Below are 8,852 nucleotides of genomic sequence, written 5' to 3'. Positions count from 1 at the left end.
TTAATAAAATGATCAACTGCTCATTGGGGTGGGGAAGGATGAGTGGGAGATGAGTGGGCAGGGAGGGAGGGAGAATGAGACGGAGGGAGGGAGAATGAGACGGAGAGAGGGAAAGAGGGAGGGAGAGAAGGGGAGGGGGGAGAGGTGAGGGCAAGTAGACATTGATAAAATCCTTGGCAACTCAAGGTTATTAAGCCTCTGAATACATTTGATACTTTATACACTAAACCAATGCTCTGTTCCATAAAGTTATCATTATCTTCTCTCATTCTTCTTCCCAAAAAGGTCCTTGATTTCAATATCAATAACAAAAGCAATGATTTATCACCATTACTGATTAGAATAAGCCCTGGAGGCAGTACTAGTTCCAGGCTGATCTAGATAGATCTTTTGGCTTCATTTAAGGTATATAAATTTCCTTTTGTTTCTGTTTTTTTAAACATTCAGGACCAAGTGATGATTTTCCAGTACAGGTTCCAGAAACATAATCTGGGTGGGTAGCTCAACCATTTCACAGACACAAGACAACCTGCTCAGCACTTACTATGAATTCAATATAATTCTGCATACATTACTTGTCTAATTAAGGTACACAGCAGTAGGAATGGGTGATGTTAATTATCTAAGAAAACTTTCATATTTTGATATGTGTTTATGTTAAAAAGCAGAATACAAAATCTGCATGAAGTTTTAGATAAAAGAGGGGACCTTCTAAGAAGATAAGGTTCTCAAAGGGTTACTCTGAACTATGCCTCAGGATCCCTGAGGTATAAGTGCATTTCTTCAAATTCTTTTTCTGCCATTTTGGGTAAACTTGGAAGAAAGTGTTGAGATGTACTGTCTTCCCTACCTCAACGACCCCTAATATTTCACATTTCTTTCCTACCATTGTTTATAATACTTAACCCAATTTGAATTACTGCTTCAGATTTATAATCAAACACCTGAAAGGCAATACATCTAAACTTTTATTTTAAATGATATAAATTATTTTTTAGAAATTTATTTCAAAAGGAGGACCCTGACGCTCTTACAGAAGTTTTTGAGTGAAAGAGCATTATCATGAACTTTAAAAAATAAGGAAATACTATGGCCCAGATAGACTATTTTTCTCAATAACCATTTTCTCCTTTAAATTTATTTTTGTGCTTTTAAACATCCTTATATTTAATTTTAGTTCATATTTAAATTTTGCTTTAAAATTTTCAACTACACATTTGGACTATGGTACCAAAACCTAAAACATAAAACTCATAATGTGTTCAAATATTACTCACTGAAGAACACAATTTCAGGTCTGGTAAACTACCAGCAAATGTGCTTAGAGACTTGCTATCTGGAACTCACTGCAAACAGTTACTCAACTTACCTGGGGCTAATCCAGCAGCAGCAGCAGGAGTCCCCATGGATGGGTGAGAGAACACTTGAGAGAAGGCAGACGTATGTGCCTGGGACGCGTTACTGAGCCTGGAGGTTGATCCTCCTTTGGGAATAAACTCGCTTGCAGTAGGATTTGGTGTCTATTTAAAAATCAAATATAGTAAGTTAACACATTTTAAGCCCAAAAAGACACTGCATCTACTAGGCATTATTCCACAGTGCTCTATCTACTGAGTAAAATATTTTATTGAAAGGACTTACAGTGTTTTTTAGTTTTCATATTTTGGGGTGGGATAATTAAATTTCTTGAAGAAAAATTTTCATCAAATTTGAGGGTTTTAATCATTTCATTTGCAGAATTTAACTTCAGAACATGAAAATTTGCCTTTATTGTCAAATATACATCATTACCAAACTATCCTAACACATTTTAGACAACTGGGAAGTTGAAACTGCCTCAAAACTGAGCCAACAAGTTTCAAATTTAATGTCTTTAAACCACTTCTACCAGGATAAAGGTCAAAACTGCCTTTATTGCAAAATTAATCACTTCCTTCTTTATACGCACTTAAGACATTTTCCCAATAATATGGTACCATGTATTTAAATAACAGTAAAGACGAGAAAAGCACTTAAAAACAAGGCAAACACACAAGAGGACTCAAGATATAAGAAAAACATAATAGAGGCTCCAATGTCTGTGAAGTATTCATGTAACTTGTTATATTAAAAAACATTTTACTATGAGATTACATGAAAAAAATTTCCTCCCACTTGTACAATGCCACCTTTTATCTAGTGAAGTAGCATGGTACCTTTGCCTTTAAGAATGACTAGCACGTTATAAGACTGCAATTCAATTTCACAAATGGTCTATATTTTGTCCATGTGGAAAAAATGAATATCCTAAATATTTTTCTGAAATTGTGACCTACATGCTTAAGTATAATGAAGATTCATTCAACATATTGATATTTGAATTCAACTTCCAAAAGGGTCGACCAAAGAGATAATTTAGTATGTTCATACTTCAGCCCACATTTTCTGTATACATATAAGCTAAGTTTAAAATACACTGAATCATGATGCAAAAAATTTAATCACTTGAAGTATTTTAGAACTGATCATTAAAATGGAAAAATATTTCCATAGAAGGCATAAAATAAAAAGATGGACTAATTACTGTACAATCCAAGAACAACTTCCCTATTTGATATGAATTACATTTTTAACTGTTAGGTTAGAGTTCAAAATATTAGATTTGGAAAATAGCAAGTCAAGAGGCTAACCTCATTTTAAACTCTAAAACAAATGATATTTTACTAGTTACGGTCCAGCTAAAATTAAATGCAAAGTAATAAAATATAGAAAAAATGTTAACCTGTGCTTAACTACAATATACTAGATGTACAGAGAACCTCTTTTACTGCCATATCTAAGACATAAAATTCTGAAGAAAAAAAAGAATCAGGCCTGAACCAAAACATATTTTCCAGAGAGAAAAAAAAAGTCCTCTTCTGTCACTTATGTGTCTATTTAAAAACCTTCCAAATTTAAAACACTGGCATCTTCTTTAAAAGTACGGCCAATTCCTTAATTTCTGGAGTAGAAAATAAGCCAACGCATTTTATTGACGTAGTAATCCCCAGTTATAAAAGAACAAATGGTTACCAAGAGGATCACTTCAGAGCTAAATCAGTGTGTACTAGTTAATGCTGAATCTGTTTTAGAAGATGAAAGTCAAGATAAGATCAATCAGATAACTTGGTAAAAGAGTTCAAAATGCCTAGGAGAATGGAGACTTCAGGATTACAAGATTACTAAGAGACAGCAAATTTAGACAAAGAAATTAATCTAATTCCGAGAAACAAGTATCACCCAGTTTCCATTTCATTTATACCTTACATTTACCATGAATAAGAGACTTGATTTCAAAGCTGAGTTTCTCTAAATCAAATCTATTTTAAATTAGTCTGAAAGACTATTTTTGAGGGATCCTATAAAGGAGAAAAAGGAGGGGAAAATCTATTCTACCTCCCCCAAATAAATTATATATAAAATGCCATTATAACAAATTATAAAGGTCCTTCAAATTTGTTATGATGGAAGTTATTAACTATGAAAATGTATACACTAAACTGCAACTTTTAGGGATTCAACAACCACAGATCCAAAAAACCTACCAGCAATGAATTTTAATTAAGACGTGAAAAGAAGGGCCTAAACCCCTCCCTCCATTTTTTTTCCTGATTTAAGATGGCAAGGCATTTCCCTTGACTGGGTGGTTAGAGAGTTTGTTTTATTTCAGATGAATTTATTTGAGATGAGATAAAAGGTTAAAGGATTTAAATGACAGAAAAAAGAATTACATAGTAGGTATAACACAAAAAACAAAATCTAGGAATAAGAGAGTAGAGCTACTATTATTAACAGTTAATATAAATTCCTCTAACCAGATTAGAGAACTATTAAAACTACTTAAATAATGAGAAGTTATAATAATGAGAATACTTTCTCATGATAAAATTAGTTAAAATAAGAACCATAATAAAAAGATGCATTCTTAAAACCACTTTAATATAACTGGTTTGTAACATATATAAGGGTTTTATAAAGCAACAAAATAGCCTAGGCACACACCTTTAACATGTTAAAAAGAATACTTTTTTAGAGATAGATAAGGCAAAACTGGTAACTAAAACCAGTATCACATTAAAATGAAATCTCTGTTCATCAGAAAATAAATGATTGGGACTTCCCTGCTGTCACAGTGGTTAAGAATCTGCCTGCCAATGCAGGGGACACGGGTTCGAGCCCTGGTCTGGGAAGATCCCACATGCCAGAGAGCAACTAAGCCCGTGCACCACAACTACTGAGCCTGTGCTCTAGAGCCCATGAGTCACAACTACTGAGCCTGCACTCTAGAGGCCAAGAGCCACAACTACTGAGCCTGTGCTCTAGAGCCCACGAGCCACAACTACTGAAGCCTGCACGCCTAGAGCCCATGCTCCGCTACAAGAGAAGCCACCGCAACGAGAAACCCACGCACCACGAGTAGCCTCCTCTGCTCACCGCAACTAGAGAAAGCCCATGTGCAGCAAAGAAGACCCAACACAGTCAAAAATAAATTAATTAAGTTTTTTTAAAAAGAAAAAGAAAATAAACAATTTATTTTAGCTTTAGGAGGCGAAGGTTATATCTAGAAAGAACAGTCAAGGACTTGGGTTATATAAATTTGTCTAACTTTGACAACATTAAAGAGAATGCAATAAATGAGAAAAGAAATAGTGAAAAAGAACATCAAAGTTTTATTACTCCCACCCTGTGACTTAGATAATCCCATCACAACTCTCTAAATATGTTCCTATATTATATTTGTGGGTTTTCTAACATACATATAATTATATTTCTATTCATAATTTCTATTCATACTATATTTATTTAATTTATATTTATTTGTTTATTTTTGGCTGCGTTGGGTCTTTGTTGCTGTGCGCAGGCATTCTCTAGTTGCGGCGAGTGGGGGCTACTCTTCGTTGCGGTGCGTGGGCTTCTCATTGCGGTGGCTTCTCTTGTTGCGGAGCACGGGCTCTAGGCGTGCAGGCTTCAGTAGTTGTGGCTCGCAAGCTCCAGAGTGCAGGCTCAGTAGTTGTGGCGCATGGGCTTAGTTGCTCCGCGGCATGTGGGATTTTCCTGGACCAGGGCTCAAACCCGTGTCCCCTGCATTGGCAGGCAGATTCTTAACCACTGTGCCATCAGGGAAGTCCTCTAGTCATACTTTAAGTCCTAATTTTCATTCATATCTTAAACAGCTCTAAATGTACATTTGGGAAAAAAATCAATGTTTATGTCAAACAGCAGACATTCACTCTGTGAGAAGTTATCAGTAGAGTTTTAGGTTCTCACACACTTAAATTTACACCACAACTTTCACAACCAAAAGAACCAAGTGCATTTTAAAAAAATATTTTTTTGTTTGTTTGTTTTTTTGTGGTACACGGGCCTCTCACTTGTTGTGGCTTCTCCCGTTGCGGAGCACAGGCTCCGGACGCGCAGGCTCAGTAGTTGTGGCTCACGGGCCCAGCTGCTCCACAGCATGTGGGATCTTCCCAGACCGGGGCTCGAACCCGTGTCCCCTGTGTCGGCAGGCGGACTCTCAACCACTGCACCACCGGGGAAGCCCCCAAGAGCATTTTATTTAGTGAGTTCTTCAAACTGACATCATCCCCCAACATTTGGATATGATTCCTACCTGTACTCTCCAGAAAGAAATATACTAAGTCAAAAGAGTCCTGGCCTTTAGCTTAAAAAGCACTGTTGTAATTATTATCATTATATTTTAAATGAAATAATAATTAATGTCTTAATTCAGACATCCCAACCAACCAAAATGACAGAGTGTTTCCTATTTTACCAATGACTGATAAAGTTTTTTTTTTTTTACAAATGATGTAATTTTCTGATGAGGTTTCTAGCTCAAGATTAATATACCTTTATGCTTTTCTACTATCACATTATTTCTTGGAAACTGTTACTTTTAAAGTCTAATTCAGAATTCAATACTCTGCTGGACTCCACTACAATCAAGAGTACTTATTAAGAACACAATAAATTAGTCCCATAAATTAAGGGACTAATTTAGTAAACAGTGAAACAAAATAAAAAGTTCAGCCAGTAATTTTTAATTAGGTAGAATGACAGGAAGAGGTTTATACTGAATAAAAACACAACACAAAATATTATGTAATATTTCATTGCAAATATGCCAAAAGGTCTGTAAGAAAAAGAAAGTTGTCTTAAGGTGATGTGACAAATGACTGAGGAATCACTGCTATTCCTGAATATTGGCTTTTAAAAATATTGGTTTTTAAAAATCACACAGTAGGGGCTTCCCTCGTGGCGCAGTGGTTAAGAATCTGCCTGCCAACTCAGGGGACATGGATTTGATCTCTGGTCCAGGAAGATCCCACATGCCGCGGAGCAACTAAGCCCGTGGGCCACAACTATTGAGCCGGCGAGGTACAACTACCGAAGCCCGTGCTCCTAGAGCCCGTGCTCCACAACAAGAGAAGCCACTGCAATGAGAAGCCCACGCACCTAAACAAAGAGTAGCCCCCGCTCGCCACAACTAGAGAAAGCCCGCGTGCAGCAACAAAGATCCAACACAGCCAAAAAATAAATAAATACAATAAAATCACATAGTAACCTCATAAAACCATAAAATACCCTCCTTAGTAAAGATCCTTATAATGAGCTCAACTTGCTTTACCTCTTAGTAGCTTCATAAGGTGCTATCAGTAATCTTTCTACTCTCTGAATGAACATGAATGATCTGGTAAATTTTTCTGAACAGCTTTATCTAGATATAATTGACATATAATAAATTGTACATATTTAAATGTAAGCTTTGATAACTCTTGACATAGGTAGACCACCATGAAACCACTACCCAAATCCAGAAAATGACGACATTCATCGTGCCCAAAAGTTTCCACAAGCCTGAATGGAATCCCTCCCTCCTGTTCCTCTCTGCTCCACTGCTTTGGACTCCAGGCAACCACCCATAAGCTTTTTGTCACTATAGTCTGTATTTTCTAGAATTTAATATAAATGAATCTTACATACATATGTAGATGCCGGGTTTTTTACTAGCTTCTTTCACTTTGCATCATTAAGATTCATCCTTCTTATGCTTTCTTTAGGTTTAATTTGTTCTTCTTTTTCTAGTTTCTTAAGATAGAAGCTGAGATCACTGATTTGGGAACTTTTCTCCTCTTCTAATACAGGCATTTAGTGCTATAAATTTCCCTCTGATTACTGATTTAGTGGCATCCCACAACTGTTGGCATGTTTCATTTTCATTCAGTTCAAAATACTCTTTTTTTTTTTTTCCCTCCGGACGCACAGGCTCAGCGGCCATGGCTCACGGGCCCAACCACTGCACAGCACGTGGGATCTTCCCGGACCGGGGCACGAACCCGCGTCCCCTGCATCGGCAGGCGGACTCTCAACCACTGCGCCACCAGGGAAGCCCCTCAAAATAATTTTAAGTGTCCCTTTCTAATCCCTCTTTGACACATGAGTAAGTCAGAAGTGTGTTATTCAGTCTCTGAATACTTGAGGATTCTCCAAAGATCTGTTACTGGTTTCTAATTTAATTCTCTTGTGGTCGGAAAACACACTTATATGACTTGTGCCCCTTTAAATTTACTCAGACTTCTTTCAAGACGCAGAATTGGTCTGTCTTGGTGACCAATTCCTATGTCAACTTGAAAAGAGTACTCATGTGGCTGCTGTGGGGCACAGGGCTCTAGGAGTAAACTACCAGAGCTGCTCAGGCCTCTAATCTCCTTACTGATTTTCTTCCTCTCCTATTATTGAGAGAGGAGTACTGAAAGCTGTATCACCGCATATTTCTCCTTGCAATTCTACTAGCTTTGGTCCCATATATTTTAACTCTGTTTTTAGGTGCATAAACACTTAAAAATGGCCTGTCTATGCTCCTAATGAACTGTCCCCTTTACCTTTATCAAATGACCTTCTGTATTCCTGGTAATATTCTCTGCTCTGAAATCTACTTCTTCTGACATGAATATAGCTGTGCCAGCTTTCTTTTGACTAGTGCATGGTATAACTTTTTTTTTTTTTTCGATTTTCAACCAGTAATTTATTCCCTCCTTTGCCTTGTTTAGAAATTCTTATGATCCCTCAGACAGTTCCTTCTGGAACAAGCTTTCCTCTTCTCCCCCAGCCAGCCCCAGTGGGTTCACCTTTACAGGCTCTGGGACTAGGACAGGAGGTAAGACATGTGAATATTTCTTCACCGGGACATGGTATAACTTTTAATCTATCTTCATGTTTATGTTTAAAGCAGGTTTCTTGTCAGCTTCATATAGTTAGAGTTTGCTCTTTTTCTTTAATCCAATTTGAAAATCTCTGCCTTTTTATTAGGATGTCTAGAGGACTTGTATTTAATGTGATTCTTGATAAATTCAGGTTTAAATCTATCTACCATGTTGTTACTTGTTTTCCATTTCTTCCACCTGTTCTTTGGTTTTCTTTTGTTTTCTGCCTTCTCTGGGATTAAATGCTTTTGTAAATTTTCATTTTACCTCCTCTCTTGGCTTGTTAGCTATAACTCTCTCTGTTCTGTTACTGTAGTGATTATCTTAGGTTTTACAGTACGTATATTATCACTGACTATCTCAGTCTGCTAGAGCCACAATAAAACACCACACACTGAGTGGCTTAAACCAGCGGTCCCCAACCTTTTTGGCACCAGGGACCATCAACGTGGAAGACAATTTTTCCACAGACAGGGGGAGGCAGGGGGGTGATTCAGTCAGTAACGTGAGCAATGGGCAGCGGCAGATGAAGCTTCGCTCGCTTGCCCCGCCACTCACCTCCTGCTGTGAGGCCTGGACCTAACAGGCCGCCGACCAATACCGCTCCACAGCCCTGGCTTAAACAAT

General features: G+C 37.3%; 1 non-coding gene across 1 annotated transcript; it reads right to left on the bottom strand.

The window, feature by feature from the left end:
• Positions 1-8,083: 8,083 nt before the first annotated feature.
• Positions 8,084-8,209, bottom strand: LOC131749799 (small nucleolar RNA SNORD22). The gene has a single exon (XR_009333782.1). It is a non-coding gene; the product is annotated as a small nucleolar RNA SNORD22 (small nucleolar RNA).
• Between the last annotated feature and the right edge of the window lie 643 nt (positions 8,210-8,852).

Source organism: Kogia breviceps, unplaced genomic scaffold (genome assembly GCF_026419965.1).
Source record: "Kogia breviceps isolate mKogBre1 unplaced genomic scaffold, mKogBre1 haplotype 1 scaffold_580, whole genome shotgun sequence".
NCBI classification, from domain to species: Eukaryota; Metazoa; Chordata; class Mammalia; order Artiodactyla; family Physeteridae; genus Kogia; species Kogia breviceps.
The sequence above is the reverse complement of the archived record's forward strand: the minus strand, read 5'-3'. Positions and strand labels throughout refer to the sequence as shown.